General features: G+C 41.5%; 1 protein-coding gene across 3 annotated transcripts in view; it reads left to right on the top strand.

Annotated features, from left to right (window-relative positions):
• MKX (mohawk homeobox) overlaps positions 1-22,359 on the top strand; it is a 47,415-nt gene that overhangs the window by 17,885 nt on the left and 7,171 nt on the right. Inside the window, exon 5 of one of the 3 annotated variants that reach the window (XR_011337635.1) lies at positions 4,401-4,462. The exons of the other annotated variants lie outside the window; for them this stretch is intronic. The gene's annotated coding sequence lies outside the window, so the exon portion shown is untranslated. The remainder of the gene's footprint in view (positions 1-4,400; positions 4,463-22,359) is intronic. 3 annotated transcript variants of the gene reach the window in all.

Raw genomic sequence — 22,359 nt, forward strand, 5'->3', positions numbered from 1 at the left:
TGTGCAGTGCAGCAGAGTGTGACCAGGAGGGGATGGGGTGCAGGAAAGTCCGGCACAGGCGGGACAGGAGCAGGAGGGGATGAGGGCTGGATTTTTCACATTCTGAGACAGTAAACTTAAAGGAATGGTGAACCCATAAAAGTTTCACTTTCTGGAAAAACATTTGAATTGAAACTTCATACCTGGCATGGGGTGCCTGTGCATCCCAGCCTCCTTCCACTGCTGGGGAGAAGTAATGTGGCTTTGGGTAGCATCGTGGTAGATTTTGCTTGTAGCGCAGGCTGTTCCCCGTGCAGTGCTGCTGTTCGTGTTGCTGTAGTTAAGGCTGTACCCGTGTTTCCATTAGAATGATTTTAATCTAAATATTTATGACCCAGGTGTAAAAATTCAGTCCAGACTGAAACTTGGCATGGGCAGTGTTCGTTCTCGCATCTGTGGAAGGGATTTAGGCAGGTACATCCCAGTAATAACCATCCAAGTTAGGCTTGTAAATTTGGAGCATGATGACTGCTGAATGAAACTCAGTAGTCCTGCAGTTTCAGATATTTTGTGCCCATGGTGAGACTAGTGGAAAGCAGCTCGTTTGTGAAGAGTCATATAGCCGTGAATAAAATGTTTGGGCATTCTCTGCATTTGCTTACACACACAAGCATATACATTTGCCTTATCATGGCAGTATTTTGGTGTGGGTGGCAAATGCAGAGTCTTGCTCCAAATCAGAGTTTGATCACTCCCACGCTGGTGCAAACAGTAAAATTTATCTATTGATCATAACAGAAAAAAGTAGGGAGATAAAAAGACCAGATTGTTTTCTTTTGAATGGGATTTTTGATTGGATTCTTCTTGAAAGATCTTCACAACTGTTTCAGTATTGAACTGCAAGAGTAGCTCTATTCACCATCACTTCTTCCCCTTTTAATTTTCATTTCTAAAAAGCTATACAATGAATGTACCTGACCAGATAGACTAGTAATCTTACCTGATCCAGCAAATCCTATTTCCCTTTGCGGATTTGTGGTTTCTGAAAGTCATTCTGTAACTTAAAAAAATTCCTTTATGTGTTTAACTGACATTTTTTAGGCCATTTGTCCATAATATGAATACCAGAAACATAATGATGAAAGCAGTTTAGCAAGACCAGATTTCTGATCTTCTATGTGTATTCACAGAGAAGCTTTTGGGAGGCTTTTGGCACAATCTGAGAAGTGGTTTGAAGGGATCTCCGTGTGGACTAATGAGTTTATACCCAGGCACTCAGAAAACTATATTCGGAAAATGTAGAGAGCCTGTGGGTATTGTTTGTGTATGAGATTTTTGCCATCTTGATGGAGGAAGGGGGCTGCTCCTAAAAACACCTGTTCTGGAAAAACATCACTCATCTCCATCTGTAAAGTTCAATTTCTAATTATTCAAACCCAGAAAAGCAGAGTTGGATTCAGTTTTATTTAAACCACTTCACTCCAAACTTAAAAATTTGGGTCTGAAGTACAGTGGGTTAGATGTGGAAATTATCAGTGATTACTAAAGACCATTTGAGATCTATGCTTTATGGCGTTAAATTGGCATCAGATGGCCACTTTAGATCTGTTAAAGGAGAAATGTTTTCTAACAGTCAAAGCACATGGAAGGCTTGTGTAATAGAAGTGACTTTTATGTGAGCTACAAAAAAAAAAAAGGAGCAGGAGTTTTAAAGCAGGAAAGTAAGTTGGAGAAGTAAACTGCAGTGTAGAGAATCTGGAAAAAGTAAAAACAATTCAAACAGAAAGAGATCAGATAAACAGCTAGAGCTGGAACAGCTGAAAAGAAACACAAAAATAGGTAAAGTGAAATTCCAACAAGCCATGAAATGTGTTTTCCTTAATTTTTCACAGTGGCCTTGAAACCTGATGTTGGAGACTTTATCTCTGTTTTTAACCGATGGCCAGAAGTTGAGGTTATGATGACCAGATCGTTCGGTATGGCACTGACATTTCAAGTTAACAGGAATTGCCAAGACTCTCAGTTATGACACTAAAATATACCACTATTTCTGGGGCCAATTTTCAGTCCCTCCCTCATGTCTCCACATTGATTTAGGCAACAGATGCATGAAAAGCAAAGCAACATTCAAAATAATCCCTTAGCTGAAGCTGAGGGAAGGCTGGCTAGTGGGCTGTAGCCAAAATTCCTTAAATGTTACAATGTTTTACATTTCTAAATGTAAAAACTCTCTTTCCAATGTGAGGTACCAGCCAAATGTCTTAGTTATGGTATCTCAGAGTGAGAACTGGCGTATGGCCTTGTGGTCATTTGTGGGTATTGACAGATTTACACCATTGAAGACCAAGTTCAGTGTTGTCGGTTTCTCCATCTCTCCCTTACTTTGTCAGGCTCTTTTTCTCTGAGTTACTATTTGTCAACTTAAATCCAGTTTGCTGGAAAAATGAAGGCTCATCACGACCTGGCTCTTCAGGAGCAAATTGCCTCAAATTCTTCTTGCTAGCCAAGGTATTTTGTAATGCATTGCAAAACAGCAGCAGGATTGCTCTCCTTGCACTAGATGTACTTAGCGGACTAGACACTGTGGGCAGTTATAATGAGAACTTGGTGTGCTGGAGAATTTGTCTCAGTCGTTGACTTCAGGGAGACTTTCATCCCAGGTCCCTGCTTTTTCTGACTGCTCTTCCCACCCCAAGGAGTGGGGTCTGGCTTTGCTCCATTGTGGGCTGAGCTGTGGGGAGCCTGGACAAGCAACTGCTCAGGGAGCAGATCCTGGAGCTGGTGTGCAAATTACACAGTCTGCTTCTGAGTATTTATGACAGCTTTTCACAGGAGGGGTGGTGGGTTCCCCTTTACATGGACACTAAAAGTCCACTGCTTTTCTCTCTGTCATGTTGTTCAGTTGGTATAGTTGTTGGTTACTGCATCACTCATTAATTTCCCCAGGATCATCTTAAAATAAGAGCTTCCTCCAGAAGGCAATGGCCTTTATTCCTTTATCATGGCAAGTTATGGGTGATTGTAGCACTGTTTGTGCCAGCAGCAAAAGCAGTGTCAGTAATAGCCCACTGTAGCCTGCGAGACCAATGTCAGCTGGGGGATCGTAGGTGCTGGGGGAATCCTGAAACCGTTCCCGGTGTACAGTATCAGAATTGCAGTTGTTATGAGCTTCCTACTTACTGAATCTCAGAAGCGCTGGATGTTTAGAGACACTTTTTAAAGTGGGGAGAACCCCCAAAAAAGGTGTTCTGCTCTGGCCACCTCCAGAAACTATAGTAGTGTTTGTAAACCATAGTGTCTTTTTTATACATATATATTTATGTATACACACACATGTACGTATATTTCTTCAGTGCTCTATTACAATATTTGGAATTCAAGCCTGATGCCTTCACATTTTACAATTTACTTTACAAGTAAGTACTTGCTATACTGCTTCAGCTCAGAGCTGTGCAGTAATTCAGCATGACAGTGAACTTTGCAAAGATAAAGGAAAAGGGGCTCCTAATGGCATTATCTAAAAATTACAAGGGATCTTTCTTTCAAATCCTCATTGAAGTGCTTACTCCAGCTTGCCCAGCAAAGTCCAAAATCCTGTTCATGGAGTCCAGCAGAGAAGGAGAGGACGACCTGCAGGTATTGATCCCAGTGATCTTTTGTTTATGCAAAGGCCTGTTTTGCTGGCTAAACCAAAGTAAAGACATGCTTGTTCAAACATTTTAAGTTAATAAAAATGGCAGGTGTCTTTATAAGCCTGTTTTCCTTTTAGTACTGTCTCCCAGCATTTCTGCTGCTGTTATTACTCATTGACTAATAAGACCGTGAGTGATAACATCTCCTGGCTACGAGTGCACGTAAGCATTAATTTGTGTTTGCTACATTTGTTGTGGATCTATATAAATAAAAGGTCATTAATATTTCTCAGTCCTTTGTACCTTATTTAACTCACTCACAGATTCACATCCCTTATTCTCTACCCTGTTACTTCAAAAGGGGCTGATAATTTTGTATGATGTCTGACTCAAAGTGTCTTAAGCTTCACCTGATAATCGGTGGACGGGCACTCAGATGTTTTAAAACCAGGCCTTTGGAAGTGCTTGATGTAAGCCCAAACAAAAATCAGCTGTGCCAAAATCTGGTCTGGTTTTTGAGTGTTTTGGCCCCAGAGCGCACTACATGGTTTGACATACAATGTTCACGTCTTTGCAAAGCTTTTCCAAACTTCATTTGGTGAGCTCCAGCTGCTTTCAATGGGATCTCTGCTCGCAAATCAAAGACTGTGACCCTCCGAGAATGTACGTGTTCATACTTGGGTACTGCTCTTCGTTCCTTGCACAAAATAGGAAAAGTAAAAGCTTTATTCAGCCCCATAGTACTGCTGCACTTGCTGAGGTTTGAGGAACTCTGTCATCTCTCTGCAGTTGTCATGGCCACTCAGAGAAACTCCTTCCCTGTCTAGAGAAGCAGCAATACCCAGCCCAATGTGAGACTACCAAAACCCTCTCCTGCCTCATGGCTGCGTCCTCTTTTGTCCCATCCCAACAGCCTCCAGGCAGCAGCTCCATGCTTCCCTCTGGGACTAAAAATTCCTTAATGGACAGTGTGGAACATGGGTCTGCCGGGACAAACTTGGCCTGAGCTGCTGGCCCCTGCCCACCCTCACCCATGGAGAGGCTGTGTTCCACCACACAGTGTCTCCTGGATATGAAAAACCAGCCCACGGCCTTGGCTGCGAAGAGGAGGTCTGGGTGAGCTGAGTGAAGAGCAGCAGAGGAGGGTTGGAGCAAGGTTTCTGAAAAGGGTAGTGGGGAGAGGTGGGTTTGCACTGCCCCTCAGGGTGCAAGGAATGTGTGTGCCATGGGTTGTCCGGTAACAGGGCTCACCTTTGTCCTTGGTGAGCTCTGAGGATTTCGTTCCTTCACCCCTCTGTATCTTTACAGCTGGATTATGGGTTTAGGAAAGTCAAATGCCTCAAAATCATAGATATAGAGTAACTGTTTATAGAGGAGAGGAGGAGGGAGAAAATCAACAAATTCCTGTGATGTATTGTATGTCATCTGTACGTGACACTCCTAGACCTTCAGATGCTTAAACTAAAGACCTAAATATAATTTAGTTAGTAAAAATATAGCTTAGTTATAATAAAATGATAATAGTGGAACTTGGCAACAGAGCAGCTAATAAATACTACACTTCTGAAATGTGCCTGCAGTCCAAGTACATGCTCTTTTACTGTGTAGTTAAAGCATGTGGCAGGACATGCTAGACCAAGATTTTCTTTTTGTCTTTCCAGTGGAAAACTGAAGTTCTTTGTTTAAGTGCAGCCCATTGGGAATTTTTCTTAAGTAAAACAAGGAGCTGAAGATTTCCATTCCCTTTTGCCAATGTTTTTCCTCCTTCAAGCCAAATTATTGATTAACGGGGCATTAAATATCAAATACTGCCTTGTTATGTTCATACCCTTTTTTATTTAGGGTCCTTCACCATTTCCTCATTGGTGCTTCAAACAAAGCTGAATTAAAAGATAAGATACTTCATCAAGAAAACACTACCCCTTCTAAACCTTTCTGGCCTTGTAAAGATAAAGGTCAATAATATGGAAGTCATTACATTTGCATAGTTAACCTATTACTGATTTTTTAAAATAAAATATCTCTACTCCTGTAATAGCTTTTTCTTCTTGAGCTTCATTCTTTGCCTTCTTCATTAGCTGTCTCCGTTTCGGTACCCTATAGTTTTGCCAGCAGAGCAGCCAAGTGAATGCTTGACCATATTTTTGTTTGGCTCTAGTGAAACCGTGATCTGACAATAGAATACTTTTCTCTGGGTTTTCCTTCTTCCCTTGGGGAACCATACTTCAAGGGCAACCTGCTTGTCCAGCATATGAACATGTGGAAAATCCACTGCTATGCACTAATGATTTTCAGATGGGCAGTTGTTGCTGAAAACCATCCCAAGAGCAGCAGCTTCTCCATTGTAGCACCTAACCACTTTGGGATCACATCGCTCATAGCTGATCTGGAATAAACCGTTTGCATTTTCGTATAAGGTGGTGACATGTGCTGCATCACACATGTAGTAACAAATTTTGGGGGAAAAGGAGGAACAAGTTACCATTGTGGTTCTTTTTTGGCCATTGCAACACGCATCAATATCTGACACTTATTTTAGCTGGAAAACATAAATGTAGGAAAAAGTCAAGCTATGCCAAAGATCCACAACAGCAAGGCAGAAGCACCCTAAATATTGTCCACAAATTAATCACTTCGAAACTTAAGTTTTGAATATTTACAAGGAGACTTGTCACATGCTGGGAGAGAGACGAATGAGTTTTAAATTTTAAATAATTTCTATTACTGTTCTTCTCAGAACTGCATTCTTTTTAAACAGCTTTCACTTTTAATCTGTAATTAAAGCCAAAGTTTTCTTCTAATTTTAAAAGCTTGTCCTTGGACTAAAATAACATGGAACATTTTTAAACATTGATCCAAGCTGCTGTAGATACATTTTATTTAAACCACAAAGCCTGCAGTTGTATTCCTTGCTTTGCCAGATCAGCCTACGAACTGTGAGTGTGGCAGTAGTGACTGTGAAGTCCTGGATGCTGCACTACCAGCAAGGAGGGTTGTTTTTCTGGACTTGTTCCTCCCTTTGGGCCCTATTAATGAATGACTTAATCTCTGCGTATGATTAAATGTCATGCAAGTTACTGTGCACAGAAGAATTAAGGAATTCTTCTCTTCCCCACATTCTTCACATGGAATTGCTGTGCCTGCCCAGCAAGTAGTTGGAGAGTGGTAAGGTTGGGTAGCAAGCGGCAGCAAAAACACACACAAAACCCCACCAGAAGCAATATAAAAAGAGGGAGACAAAGAAAACAGAAAGCTTTGAAAGACTGGGTGTGCAAGTTGGATTGGGCTGTGCATAGGCAGAACCAGGCTTTTGACTAGGGGATGTTACAGGGGTGATACGTTCACCATAAGAAAAAAAAAAGTTCTTCTCAGTATTCTCTCTGGAGGATTGACCATAAAGTTGATTTTTAGTGCATGTTTCCATTAGCTTGATGAATCTTGGAAAGCAAACATTTACTGGTTCGATGGGCAGATGTCAGTAAGTTCAGGGAATTGGTGCTTCTTAGTCTTTATCCTCTGGACCTAATTGCTTGTGTGGTACAATTCTGTCTTTTCACAGGATATTAAACCACTTCCCTTCAAGCCAAGATGGAGATTTCCCTTAGCTGTGATATTACTTACATGGGGCATGCAATACTAGGAACTTTTCTTGCAAATTTTTGGTATTTTCTTAGAAATCCAGCAAAATACAGGGGGTGAAGGAGTGTGTAACTTTCTCCATATCTTTACAAACTTCTTCCTTGTCCTTTTAAGTTTCAACAATGTTTTGTTTATATTAGGTACCATTCTTAGTTAAAAGCAAAGAAAGGACTTACATTATCTGAGTTGTTTTTCTCATCACCAAGACCCTGCGGCCAACTGCAAGAAATTCTGTCTGTCTCTCCATGCCCTGATGTGGAGACAGATTGCTATAGCAGGACCCTAATGCAAAACAATGACTGGTAGCAAATGGGAAATAACTTGACTCAGGCACTCAACTCTTCCAGCTGTCAATGGAAGCTACACTTGTTTGTCCAAGGCAGTGACTGGAATAGTCATTTAACTCTTTTTTGAGACACTTTCCATCCCTTTAGTACTGACAATGGACTTGAAAGGTGTACCTCACTTTTCAGGTAGGATATGGCTGGAGTATCGTTAATTTTCTCTCTAGGAGGTGAGAGATAAAAAAAGGATGTAGAGCAAAGGGAAAAAAGAAAGCTCACAACCAGGTGGGAAAAATCTATTAGAAACAGAAAGTTTTGGAAGACTGTGAAGAGAGGGGAGTGCAGAGAGGGCAAGCAAAGGGAAGTACAAAATTGCGAATAAGAACAAAAAGGAAAAGGGGAGAACAGCAGAGGGGAAAGGAGCAAAGAAGGGAGATCAAGGGGATGAAGATAAGAAATGGAAACACTGGGAAAGCAGGTACGATGGAAATACTAGTAGGAATCTGGATTGTAATTCTAGAATAAATTGGGGAGGCACAGGACGTGTTAGCATTTATCACAATTCAAAATGAGAAGTTTGACATTTTTCCCTTTCAAAGTGTTTGACAAACAATGGCAGATAAGCATTCGAGATATATATTGTACTGCTTTTCTTGGAAGGCACATTTGCATCTAACTATTATGTCTTGGCATTTTTTTCCATGTTACACAGGCTAAGAGCAAATACACTTCCAGCAAAGGGTATGACCTTGCTTAGAATACAAAGCAAATTAATCCAAACTGTTGCTCACAACTCAGGGGAAAACAGAACTTAGTCTGGGACAAGGAAATACTCCAGTTCTGGAGGTGGAGATGAGGGTTGTCGTGTGGGATGTGTGGTTATTAATTTCCAAGTTTCTTGGTGCATTTTGCAATCCCTGACTAAGCTGGACACAAAAGTATAGAAGAGTTTTATAGTTTGTCTTAATCATACCCAACCCAAGATCTGTTTTGAAAACTGCAGCTAGTTTTTAGGCTACTGTATGACACTTCGGTGAAATGTGGTGGCTTCACAGCACTTCTGAAAGTCTGAACTTCTCCCAGGTCTACTCCTTTCTGAAAATTTTGCAGATCAGATCTCCTGTTTGAAAATTTTTACAGTCAGCATCTGTAAATTGCAGGCAGAAAATCTTCATAGTTTATTGTAGAGTTGGCTGAGGGCAACGTCTTGATGTGCCTCTGGGATGAGTATCAGTCAGTAGCATAGAAAGTACATCACCTGTGATGGACCGATTATCTGATCCTGCATGGCAAATCATGCATTCCTATATGGTTCACGATGTATATGAACCTTAAATATGTCATGCCAGATCAGATTATACATATAATTTTCAAGTTCAGCAAAAGGTTTTGTTTCTTTTCCCCCCATCATTTTTTAAAGAAACAAAATTTATCTGAATTAAAACCATTATTGGTGATGATGAGTGGGTGGTTCTGTTTACCCTGCCACATTATATAGTACCACTTTTACTCCTTGTTTGGATAGCAGTCACAAGACCCAGATATCAAGCTGTGAAAGTATTTTTCTTGCAGCAGCCTTTCTTTTTTTGGCAGGCAGTGGCTTTGGAGATGCCTTGCATTTTGTCATGTGATTGGACTGCTGATGAGGTTTCTGTGCTGCCTCATTTTCCTGGATTCCATCTGAATTAACTCTTCTTTGGGTTGCCATTGTTAGTGCACTTGTGAATGTGGGGGGGTTTGCATCGTAGTGTAATGAGCTCCTAATACTTAGTCTCTTTGAGAAAACAGCCCATAAAGGAGGAATTTGCTGTATTTGTTCCATGTGGCTGAAATCTGTTTTCTGTACTGTCTACATCGAAAACACCGTCTTTATTCACAGTAATATTCCCCCCTGCGACAAGGGAAAATGAGGGGAGATGACATCTAAAAACGTTCAGCTTAGGCTTGTAAACACATAAACTATTTCTTTGTAAACATGTTTTGATTTTCTTTAAACTGAATATTTAAATGTCAAAGATAGAGAAGTTGGATATGTCTCACATATGGTTCCTATTGCATCAGAGGCTTTCTTAATTTTGGTTTTCTAATTGTAAAGACAATTTTGAAAGCATGCTAACTTTACAGAAACTGACTGTCATCTGACTCTTCTGGTCTAGGTTTTATTCTTCCATCTATCACCGTATTCTGGAGACATCTTCCACTTCGAATGTATAGCAGTAACAATATCCATAATGGGCTTTGAATTGCCCTTGATGCTTCAGGTACCTGGTGTGGAAGTGCTGTTTGGGGTAGTTGATGTTAGGGAGCTGGCAAGGGTTTGAAGGGGAGAGAATTAGGAAGAGGGAAGGAAGGTGAGTAGGGACTACAAATTATTGATAAGTTTCAATGTTATTCCTCAATAGGTTATAACATAAAATGCCTTAGGCCAAATAATATCTTCTAAATGGACAACATTTTTATGCGCATTAGAGAAATACTACAGGTCTGCCTTAAAATATAAGCTGTTTTATGAGTGTCATGAAACAAATACCTGCCTCAGATAAGGCAAAATTTCAGTTTGAAATCAAATACGTGTTTATTTTTCCTCCTACAAATAATAGATGGAAAACAATTCCATTTACATGAGAAATATGTACATTCGAAATAGAAAAGACATTTGTATTTCAGGCACTGCCATTAGTTTTTCTCTCAGTGTGGGCATTAGCTGCAGGTGCATGCTCTGCAGAGACTTAAGCAGTACACATCTGCGTGCAGGTTGCAGTGAGATGGGATATCTTGTGGACCTGAGTTAGAGACCCTGCTCCAGCAGCACCCTGAGCCCTTTGCAGTGCAGATGGCGGGCTCTGACCTGCTGCAGTGAATGTACCAGATGTGCCACTGGCTTTGGTCTCAATTCTGTATAAATCCATCTTTCCAAGCATACAGAATATTTAACAATAAATTGCCTTTTTAAAATTCACTAACGTGCATGATATAAAGGTCATAGAAATCAATTATTTATTAAATGCAAATACTTGGGTCCAAAAAACATTATGAATCATTTTGATGTTTTAAGTTCAGGATGCAGAGTAAGTTATTCCAAAAATAATAGTAGCCAAATGTCATTCCCTCCAAATGTTTGTGTAATATCTATTTATCTGTGGGCAGATGACTGCTATGTATAATCAGAGGCAGACTTTTGTCAAATTGAGACTAAGTAAACACAGCTGAACACAAGCAAGTTGGACTACAACTTTTTTTTGGTTTTGCCAGCACTGTTATGACCTTGAAAATGAGTGTTTCTTCAGAACAATCTGCTTTCAATACACAAGGGGTTTTAGTGTTTCAAATTAACAAGTGTTGATTGGAAATTTGTTCAGTTTAATTTTTTTTTTTGGTCTAAATAAATGAAAAGTATGTATTTGCCCAAAGGTGCAAAGCCCAGTGCTTTTCTTTCTTTTAAATGTGCTGTGCGTATAAATGCAGCATTTAGACAGTAGATTATATACTACCACATATCTAGATACTGTTTTCATCATTCTTGGAGAAGTAGTACTTCATTTATAAATTCTGCCCATTTTCCTAAGATTCAATGTCCTATAGAACATTTTCCACACATCCTATTTTTCTCAGATGCAAAAAGAAATTCATCTCATTTTATTGACAAACAAGAGTGCAATTTAAACCTTAGTTTTCGTATGTGAATTTTCTGCCTTTACATTATCAATCAGTTCAAATGAAAACATTTTGCTCTCTTGATTTTAAAGGCGACAGCATTTTACGTCTCGAGGAGGATTTGGATAGAAGTCAAGCAGGAGTCTTGCTCAAAAATTTGTCTTTTAGTAATTACAGTGAGTGCGTTTCATCAATGGCCAATATGTCTTGTTTCAAGGCATTTCTTTCGAAGGGATACTTTTTTCATTTTAAGTGCTGTATGTGAACCAGCTTACACACCAAATTCAGGGGTAGGATGTGCACAGCATTGTAGCCAGAGAAACTTCTCCAAAATTTTGCTATGTACCCACAAGTCATACTTCCTAGTCTGCCTTTGGGGGGGCAGCAATTTCAGATTAAGAAATTCTTACAGTAGAGGAATAGCAACAATAGTTTAATGCTGGCAGCCAAGCATACGCAGCACCTTGTACTTGACGGGTTGCTACAGCATAGCTTTGACTTTGCAAGCCAAGGACCATCCCAGCCGGTAATCTTGGATGTTTTTTGGAAGAAGCGCGGCAGAATTCTCTTGCTTCAGTTTTCTCTATTATAGTAGCAAAAGTAAAATGAGGATCTCGTTAGAAATGGGGAAGAGGTGGCAGAGGAGGAAGATGATAGAAAAGAGGATAACATGACTGAGAAGCTGTTTTAATTGAGAATTGCAAATAGTGGATGTGTCTGTACATTACTGTATGTTCCTATACTTTGTTCTCTGTACCAAAATGCAGATTTCAGAAACTAAGCAGGAGGTGCTGCTCCCAGGTCTGACTGAGTGATGCAGCTTCTTAAAATTAACCAAAATCATCTGGAAAAAGCTTTGATGCCAGGGTTTTTAGACACCTTATTGCTTCTTCTGGGCAGCTCCTCCTTGGGGACTAAGTGTACAGACACTCCTGCTTCTTCTGGGAGTTCTGCTTCACCACAAAGGCTAACTAGGCTTTTAAAAGTGAAAATAAAAACAGAATGTTCCAGGTGTTATCTAAGCTGATAGATTTGCCCTCAGGGTGTTTGGAGGGTGCAAAGCAGGTACTAATTGTAAAGCTTAGGACCATCAAGCAGGACTTGGCTTGAGTTATAACAGCTTTACAGTAGCCAGCTGTGTTTGAGGTGCAAGGGGAAGGGGAGAGCCTCTCTGCACAGTCTACGGGTGGTCAACAGTCTTCAGAGTGCATTGAGGAGCCCTTAAGATGCTCCTATGTGAGGTTGTAGTTGCCTAGGAACTGCTGTCAGAAGAGTGTTTTTTTAAAAGATCTGCTTAACCTTGAGTTGTGGTTGATGTTGTTGGTGTATGTCAGTGCTGAGTCCTGCCTATGGGAGAGCCACTTCCTCAGCAGTGCGCCGAGGGGCTGGGTTTGCCAACACCTTGCTAGTTTGTTCATCTGAAGTAAGATGGTTGGTGGCAGCCAACTATATCGCTTGTGTGAGTGTTTTGTGCACCCTGATGAATCCGTACCCTCAAATGCAGTGCTGGTGGTGCACAGTCTGCCTGCTGTGGCAGAAGGAGGGTGGTGAGGAAAGAAGGCATCGTCCACGTTTGGGATTTGCTGCATCTGCTTTGCAGACCCTTTGCAGGTCTCCATAAACTTCACAAACTAATGTATAAGCTGTCTCTCCACAAGAAAGCTTTGGCTCATAAGCAAAAGTAAAAACTCTTGCAAAATGAAAGAAAAAGCTTTTATTGTTTTAAAAGTGGAAACAGAAGTCCTACTAATAATAGCAGCAAGTTAATGAGAGAACATGCAATATTTCAGTTCACAGAGCTTAAAGCCTTTATGTTGTAGCTGCCTGACTTGTGTGGCTGCTCGGAGTCCTCCTCTCATCCTCTGTCCAAAGGCTCAAAGCCTAGAGTTGGAGGGATGAGAGTATCTCAGTTGTTTTTACTGTAGTTATTCTCTAATAAAATATGTTATCTGTATCTTGAACCATGTCTTCCTGTCTCATTCCTTTTCTCAACAGAAGTGGGAATTCAGGATTTTCTAATAATTCTTGAAAAGGGGGTGGAGGTAACAAATCCATGATTGTTGCAGATGCTGCTTACACATAGGAAAATATCTAAGGTCAGGGAAGACAGAGAAGCAAATTACAGAAGTGTGAGTTACTCTGAGATAAAGTTAATGTTGTTGCTCCTTGAGCGAAAATTCCACAGTGATTTCCAACTACATTTGTGTGAGGATGCAGCTATTTTCTGTATTTTTATGCATATGTATGTAGCCCAGTTTCCCACAATTGCAAATGCTGCTGGGTGAAGGGTTTTTTTTCAGTTTATGGTAAGAGGCAGGAAGGCTGGTTATTTATACATGCTGATAAAGCTTCTGAGTTGTTTTTGACCTACAGATGTTTCAAATTATCCAAAATTCACATCTTTGGAAGTGTGTCAGTTGTTTTAGCCATAAATACCATATGGCTTTACCATAAATATGCATCTGTGTTTTAAGTCTGATACAGCAAACTGTTGGAGGAGAAAATTTCCTAACAGAAATCTCCTGACTTCCAGGAAAATGTGAGCTAATGTAAAACAAATACATAGTAAATATGACATTATTGCCTTCTGCACCTGTCTTACATATTTTTGAAGCACCTTATCTCTGCACCAACCTGACATTTCCATAGAAGCTTTGAATTATAGAATGGTTTAGGTTGGAAGGGTCCTTCAAGATCATCCAGGTCCAACCTCCCAGCCTTGGTCAGGGACACCTGTGTCTAGACCAGGCTGCTCAAAGCCCCATCCAACCTGGTCTTGAACTCTTCGAGGTTGGGGGGCATCCACAACTTCCCTGGACAATCTGTGCCATTGTCTCACCACCTTCATCACGAAGAATTTATTTCTAATATCCAATCTAAATCTCCCCCCTTGCAATTTAAAGCCATTCCTCCTCATCCTATCACTCTGTGGCCTTGTAAAATGTCCCTCCCCAGCTTTCTTGTAGGCCCCCTTCAGGTACTGGAAGGTTGCTATAAGGTCTCCCCAGAGCCTTCTCTTCTCCAGGCTGAACACCCCCAACTTTCGCAGCCTGTCCTCATAGCAGAAGTGCTCCAGCCATCTGATCGTCTTTGTAGCCCTCCTCTGGACCCGTTCCAACAGTTCCATATCCTTCTTGTGTTGGGTATTCCAGAACTGGACACAGTACTCCAGGTGGGGTCTCATGAGAGCAGAGTCAAGGAGGAGAATCACCTCCCTTTGCGTGCTGGGCACGCTTCTTTTGATGCAGCTGAGACTGGCTTTCTGGGATGCAAGCGCACATTGCCAACTCATGTCGAGCTTCTCATCAACCAGCACCCCCAAGTCCTTTTCCACAGGGCTGCTCCTAATCATGTCATCCCCCATCCTGTACTGAAACTGCGGACTGCTTGACCCAGGTGTAGGACCTTGCACTTGGCCTTGTTGATCCCTCTGAGTTTCACACTGTCCCACTTCTCTGTCTTGTCCAGGTTCCTCTGAGTGACATTCTATCCTTCTGGTGTGACAACTGTCACAAACAGAAAAACTGTTTAAACAAACAGTATTTACCCTATTTGAGGGGAAAATGTTACAAGAGGCTGAGATAACGTGGTCTTTAATCTTGGACGCTGATAGCCAGTAGTTCAGTTATGTTTTAGAGGAGGCTATTGACTTTAACCACTGTCAGAGCATGGGCTGTACTGGTCAAGGTAATCAGTGCCTTTTGGGGAGAGGTATATTTAATAGTTCTGGATAATAGTTTTTTCCTTTGTGGTAATAATAATGTTCTGCTTCATTAATTTGTCTTTTTATTAGTGCAAAGGCAAGTATTACTTTTTATCAGTCATTATTTAAAAGATAGGCATTACTACTGTCGCGATTATTATTACTACCTTTTTGGTGTAGTTGCTGTAATGTTTATGCATAGTTTCCAGTGGTCAGTGCAGCTTTTTCAGGTGAGAGCGGTTTGAAATGATCTCAGAGAATTGGCATCTTCACTCAGAGAAACAGCCTGGGCATATTGCCCAGGGTTAGGATACTCTCTATTTGAAAGCAAATTTGTTTGGCTTGAAATATTGTGGCTTAGGGTCCTCTACAGCTCAGTAATTACATCTCTGTGAACTGCTCTTCCTGGGTGAATGGCAGAGGATTTGAATACGCCTCACCGTTATGCGGCATGTCCTACAGTTAGAGGAGCCAAACGGAACAGTAATAATCTCCACAGTGTCATGGAGTGAGTTTTACAGAGGCCCCAAAATTCATGAAATTGTGCTACATCAAGAGCTTGCAAGCAGTGCATCAAGGTCAGGACGAGCTTGTAAGGCCTGTCTCTCCACAGAGATCTTCGCTATGATAGAGGTTCGCTCGTGTGGCGTAGCGTTGCTGTCGCAGCTCAGGCAGAGTGGTTTGCCACGTGGATACACGATGGCCCATTCCATGGTGCACATTTACTCAGGCGTGCCTCGTGTCTGAGGCCCTGAGTGCCGAGAAGTCTGAATTCAGTCCTGTGTTGCTACCAGCTGACGATGCTTCCCTGCTGGTTTCTTGAAAATCACTGTCTCCAAAAGCAGCAGTGTCTGTTGAATAACAAACCCCTTCACATTCAGACTTTTCAGGTTTGGGAACAGAGCCAACATTCTTGAAGAATGATTTAGTAGCCAATAAACATCTGCAAAGTCTGTAAGACTGTCAGAAGCAGTAACATTGAAAGTAAAGATCATATCAGTAGCAATTCCCCTGTCCTGACAAGGCATTCAGTGCAAATATTTGTTCAGTCATCCTTGCTCTCATTCCCTTTATCACAGACAGTTTCCCATGTTTTGCCAAAAGAACAATTCCATCTTCGTCCACAAAGCTGTTCACATCCAAGGCCTTTGCAATGCTAAGTACCGGCCTACTACTGTTTCAGGACCTCCCACACGTGCTCCTTTGGAGTGCAGGAGCCTCATCTGTCTTATGCAGACTCCACTGTGAAGGGATCTTATAACTTCCAATTAGTGAGCGTCTGCAGCATTAAGGTTTTGCTTCTCCTTGAGGATTCAAGCTCAGTCTGGCTGATTTATTACATTGCACCCGTCTCCATGATAGTCAGGGTAGTCTTTGATTTCTTCTAAGTACTGTTCTGCAGAGTCATTGAAATTGCACTGCGCTAGAACTCAAGCCATTTGTAAACACAAGATGATGTTTGGAGAAGAAGGAGGTATTTCTGCTTCTTCAAAACCTCTTGGCAAATGGGTACAACTTCCTGAATAGTTCTGTGCACACAATTCTTCTGCTCCAAGAGCTTTTCCCCTTTTGCCTGGTTTACTGTGCTGCCTCTCACTTGCTTGATGAATAGGAAGACTGAAAACACAGCCCTTCTTGAGATACCTCCCAGTTTACTAGAATCTCTGAGGGCCTGTTCAAAAGGTGTCTGGGAATATTTAGGTTTGGGAAGAAATTCTGTAATGGAAATAATAACAGTGTAGGTTGTGGTGAGCAGGAGCCTGAAGTAGCTTCACAAGGGAAAGCAAATGGAGCAGAACTAAAAACTTGACTCAAAAAATGCAATCAAACGCTAAAACAATTTTTGTGCAACTGGAGGCGAGAGTAATCCACAGGCAGCTATTCCCCCTGCAGTTCACTCAGTAGTGTTTCTGCTGGTTATTTTGCATACAGACAGGTGTGTGACTACAGCTTTCTGTGTAGGATACTCTAATTCCCCAGGATGCAAAGTAAAGAGGTTCTCATCACATTTCTAACTAGATGTGGATAGAGATACTTTTGTGATGTATGTGAAATAAGCCAGTTTGAAAGAAGCCTCAAAACCCAGCTCACGTCCTTATTAGGCGCATGCTGATTCTCTGCTGGCAAAGGACTAACGTGAACACAGCTAGGCATCTCTGAGGATGGGATGATTAATTTCCTGATGTGCTGTTCTGTGGCATTTGGCATGCTCCATCTGGTCCTTCGCAAACTTTGTTTTCATAAGGCATTTGTCGGATTTCACAAATGGGGTACTGAGGCACTGAACAGTTGCAGTCTAAAGTCATTTTAGAAACCCAAGACCTTGTGGATGCTCATGACTTCATGGCTCTTTATACATTCAAGACACAACTCTGGTTGACCTCATTTGCACCCGTGAGTGCTCAGCACTGTTGAAGATGAGAGCCCAGCCTCTTGAGTTGGAGTCCAGAGACTGGAGAATGTACCGTGGCATCTGTGAAAAGGTTGGTCTTATCAAGCCCAGCACAAACCTGTAGCACAAGCTGAGAGACTGTCAATCACTAACATGATTTACTTGGTGGTGTTAAATCCATCTGACTGTCTTTTATCTTCCTGCCATCCCCTCCTGGAACAGCCTTGGATCTGCCGTGCCTTGATGCTGAGGTTGTGTAGGGAAAGGTCTCATCTGCTGCTCCAGGTTCAGCTGCGGAGCAAGTCTGTTCTGTATCTCTGGGGAGGTGGTGACCACAGAAAATACCACATGTGACTGTAGTGCTGTATCTCACAGTACACTTAGTGGGAAAACAGACTGCTTAGGCATTCCCATTTTTATGTACACATAATGTAGAATCAGATACAGGTATGTATATAAATTAGTATGTCTATATCTCCTTATAAATTATATTTAAAATTTCAATTAAGTTCCTTAATTTGTAGAATCTGTTGTGCAACAGTTGTCTGAAGTTACCATGAGGCCCTTTTGCAACTTGCAGCCGTTTTTACAGCTGTTGGAGCCTTGTATGTGCTTATGCACTTCCTTACAAGCTGCTTGAATTGTTATGCTTGTGATTGCACAGAGTGCAATAAGTTGGGACATAGGTACCTGGTATTTAGTATTTGGATATAAGTATTGTGCACATCCCAGTACCCCATGCAGTGGATGGATGTAGCTACGTTTAAAAAGATCGTATTTGTCAGTCTTTTCTTTATCTTACAGGCAAGTGAAAGAAACAGTGGATTTCCTCTCCCTGACAGATTTAGCCATTCTTTACTTCATGCTGCTGGCTAAACACACCCTGGAAATCAGTTCTGGCATTCACTTAGAAGTTCCTTCACTTGCCTGAAAATACAGCACCTTGTAATTTAAATTGCCTTTGAGCAGCATATGCCATGTCTGAGCCCACTTGGCTCCCCAGGACAGGAGAGGAACTGGCTCCTGTGAGCGGAGCTGCAGGAACCGGGGGGCACATTTCTCCGAATTCTGCAGGAGGCTTCTGAAAATATCCTGTGTGCACACATTCATATCATAACGTTACACCGCATATGTAAGGTCTGCTCCCAAACCCACAGCCAACTAACATAACAAAAGCAGATTTTACTGCTGTAGTGTCAGCCTAGGGTTGAAATATGACTTTGAAAGCCTCCCTTTCACCCTGCTTTTTTAATGAAAAACAATTGGTCTGGAGTGTAATAGTGCTTACCCTGGCTGCATTTGACTTCAGCTTTTTACTTTTAAAGCCTTATTTTAGGCTTTAAGAGCTCCCAATTAAACTTCTTAGATCCAGGGTGAAAGCCTGAACGTGCCTGCTTGCACAAGCGTGAGATTCCTGGGTGGGAAAAGGATATTTTTATATTAAAAATAAAGAAAATTAACACAGTGATGTATTTTCTCACTTCATACTCCTTATTCTCCTTTTTTCTAATCTTCATTTGCCATTTTCTCATTTAGCTTTTTTTTTTTGACATCTCTCATGCCTGTTCCTTTTTTGTTTTCTCTTTTCCTTCCTCCCTTTTTCTCTATTTCACCCTCCCCTTTCTCTGCTGCCTAACTTGGTGTTCACTGTTAACCCATAATGGTTTGCAATAGGAGAGCCAACTAATTCATCCTTCCAGTCAGCACAGCACATGCTGTAAATCCCTTTCTAAGTGACACAAAAAAACCCTTCAGATATTTGTTTATCCTTTATGAAGGGCATGTGAGAGACTATCACCAAGGAATCTGACAACATTACACTATAAATTACATGCCAACTCAGTGAGGAGAGATTTTATTTCAGTCAGTTTTGCGGTAAACTCGGAAAGAACATAATAGCATATAACCGTCAGTTCGTTAACGACTCGCCTCCAACACTACACAGCCCCAGCTCCCATTATAAGCTCTGCTAAAGTCTGGCTAAGAAAACAAGTCTCACACAGTGTCCTGCACCTCACCAAGGAGAACACGCTGTTACTGGTCAGGGGAAATTTAGAGCCAGCCATGACAGCCCAAACAATGAAGTGATTTACATTAGGTTTGTATCTGGTTTGCTAATTCATAAATTCTTACATGCAGGTGCATAGCCCAAGACTGTAAGACGACTTGCACCATGCCTACTGTTACGTGGGGCTTTCACTGCACTTATTAATGCAAATGTTATGATAGACCTGCAAACTCAGTTCTCTTTTATGGTTTATAAAATACAACTATCCTAGTCTCTGTGGACATGTACACTCATTTTATAAAAATCATATGTATTAAAATGTAACTAGATGCCTAATTCCACATTGTCAGGCTTCAGGCTGCACAGGGGAAAAAAAATCTTGAAGTTCCCAGTTATTAAGGAAAACTTGAGTAGTACCAGTCCCTCACAGTTAAAGGTTATATCTGAGATTTTGATGCAAGAAGCAAATTTCAAAGAAATACTTCCCTAAAAAGACTTGGTCTGAGGTGTGATGGCAAAGGAATATTTCCAACATTGGCAATACTCAAGCTATGGGTCTTAATAGAGGAGGTCAGACCAGGGCTAAAGCTTGTCCCTGGGAAAAAAAAAAAGTGGGAGAAAATATTCACTGTAGCTGTCACTGTGAACATAAATTGTCATTATGAAGTTTGTTCATTTGAAAGGACGTAACAGATGATGACAGGTCAGTTGTTACACTGGGTGTCACTGTGAAGCCAAAGGAGTGAGGTAACAGGGTTGCAGGGGTGACTTCATTACAAGCTGCTCCATAACCTTCTCCTGGAAGAAAGGAAGAGCAGCGATAAATGAAAGCTTTGCTGAAAAGGAGTTTTCTCTAGAGCCTGGGCCCAGACCTCATTCCTGCAAGTTTCTGACAGCTTTCCTCCTCCCACACAGCAGAAGGACATGGTAATAAATCTTTGTCAGTAGAAATCTGGTACCCCTCTGAGATTGGACCAGCTGCAGCTGGTATCACGTGCACTCCCAGGTCGTAGTGCCTCACTGTGTCAGCAGATGCAGGTCATCTGAAACTCAACTGGGGACTTTCATCCCTCCACTGAAAGGCTCTGCTACAGTACAGTACTGCCAGCACCAACCAAGCAGTTCCATGTGGACCTGCTCAGTCAAGGATCTGCTCTGGGCAGGAGTGGCTTCGTGAGGGACAACACTGAGCACATCCCATGTGGAGGTGGCCCCGGGTCTGCCGGAGGTCAGCCACCAAGGCAAGTTTGGGGAACATTCCTGTAGGAAACTCAGCAGTTTGGAGACTCATCCTTAAGTCTGATGTCCCTGAGGAAACCGGGGAGGATTCAAAAGGAAAGGAGCTTTAAGAGTTGATGTGCTGGATCACATGAGTCCTATCTATGTCTGGAAAGCCTTTGGTAGTGGGGATCTCTGGCTGAGCAGTGTCCATGTTTGGAAATTCGTTTATCTGTTCACATCATGCTCAAAATGGGAGCACTGTGAGTGTAAGTCTGCAAGTGTAAGGCCAACTCCTGCTTCTTTCAATCCAAACTGAAGGAGCTGAGGTTTGCTGTGCTTGGAATTTTGAAAAGGTGCTACAGTCTTTGCACCAAGATTAAATGACATTTCTTGTAAGAGGAGGGGGCCTGGCCTGGTGCTCTGGGCTACAATTTCCCCTTCTTTGCACAGTGAGCAGCCTATGCTAAGCCACCTTTCCTCCCCAGATGTGGGTAAACGTTAGTGATGTAGTGTGATTCATGGTTTAGTTTGGGATCCTTCGTGAGGAAAGGAGCTGTGTCAGTGCAGAAGAGCACAGGAGTATTAACTCCAGTAAACCCAATTTTGCTGGAGAATAAGAGAACTGAAAGTCATATGTGCCCAGTTTGGAAAATACTACAGTCGAAGTATGTTTGACTTACAGAAGAAATACTTCATCTCACCACTAATTTTCACATGTGTAAACTTAATTTTTCATTCAGCTGCCTCAATTTATTTCCTGTTCCTCCCTCTTTTTCCTCCTCTTGCTCGTTTTGAAAGTGCCAGAGTCTCTAAAGCTAACAAAAGAAAGTTCAGGGGAGGCAAAGACCAAAACAGTTGAATAACATTGCCAATTTAAAAATTAAGATAAGTTATACAGGAGACCTTTTATTGAACCAACAAATATTTTATAGTGTTCACTATTTGGGGCCAGCAGTTCTTTTTTCCCGTCCCTTCTGAGCTGGAATAGAAGGTGTGTAATTCATCAGGAAACTATGGATGTTTAAACAACTTCACGAAATATGGTCGTCATCTGGGACTGACTGATTGTGTCTTGACTTCCATGTCCTTTTTTTTCCACACTACTTTTTTTACACACACTTTCCTCTCATTCCCTCATTCACGCATTATTTCCCCTGTTGGTTTCAAGCCATCTTTGCTTTGTCAGTGTTACCTGATAACACAAAGCAGGGGCTTAAGCCAGTTGTTGCAGTTTGGCTTGAGCTGTATATAACACCAAGCAGGGAAGCAATGTGGATGCTTCTTGGTCCTATGTAAGTGGTTGGTCTTTACTTTCCTGTTCCCAGCAGGGCCTTTAGGTGAAGTCAGTTCATCACCACACAAGTGTGATATTCTTAGGTCAGAATTCTTAGATCCAAAGAATAAAATGCAACTTAAATTAACATTATTTAGCACACCCCTGAAGTCATCCAAATACATAAAAGTTATTAGTCTGGACTCTGGCAAACAGTAAAGGTCTGAATTGTTCTGCAGTGTTTCAGTGTGCTGTGAGCACCACATAACCAGAGAGACTTTGTATGTTGTAGATTCGAGCAGGCATATGTGCTAAGGCATTTATACTGTGGCTTTCTTCTCTAATACTGGATGCAGTGTGTAAAAGGGCACTGTTTATGTACTTAGACATGTATCTTCTTGTGAATTATTTGTGTGTTGTTTTGACATATTTAGCTGTAATGGCAATGTACTGGAGATAAGTTGTGCTATTGTCTGGTTTAAGGCTGGTTTCCCTGCAGGAACCCTGGGGTTTATTTTCTTCATGTGAGTCTTTCTGATAGCAGAAGAACAAAAGAAAACAGCTTAAATATAGG

Source organism: Phaenicophaeus curvirostris, chromosome 6 (assembly GCF_032191515.1).
Source record: "Phaenicophaeus curvirostris isolate KB17595 chromosome 6, BPBGC_Pcur_1.0, whole genome shotgun sequence".
In the NCBI taxonomy this organism is placed as follows: Eukaryota; Metazoa; Chordata; class Aves; order Cuculiformes; family Cuculidae; genus Phaenicophaeus; species Phaenicophaeus curvirostris.